Genomic DNA, 214 nt, shown 5'->3' with positions numbered 1-214 from the left:
TGATGCAGGGTGGGGGTCCCTGCTGGCACCCCCTCCCTGGGCTGGCATTAACCCACGGGTCCCCATGTGCTGTCAAGTCCCCCAGAGGACCTCCCCCACCGGCCCCAAGAGCACCCCAAACCCAGCTCGCCTCGGTAACGTGCCCAGCGGCATCCTCCGGAAAAACTCGCCAGCCGCCCGCAACGGCGGCACCGAGGCTGACGCACAGATCCTG

At 68.2% G+C, this 214-nt stretch overlaps 1 pseudogene; it reads left to right on the top strand.

Moving 5' to 3' along the window:
* Positions 1-64: 64 nt before the first annotated feature.
* Positions 65-214, top strand: part of LOC103802617 — a 394-nt pseudogene continuing 244 nt past the window's right edge.

This window comes from Acanthisitta chloris, unplaced genomic scaffold, assembly GCF_000695815.1.
Source record: "Acanthisitta chloris isolate BGI_N310 unplaced genomic scaffold, ASM69581v1 scaffold41875, whole genome shotgun sequence".
NCBI classification, from domain to species: domain Eukaryota; kingdom Metazoa; phylum Chordata; class Aves; order Passeriformes; family Acanthisittidae; genus Acanthisitta; species Acanthisitta chloris.
Note: the sequence above shows the minus strand (reverse complement) of the source record. Positions and strands in the feature narration are given on the sequence as shown.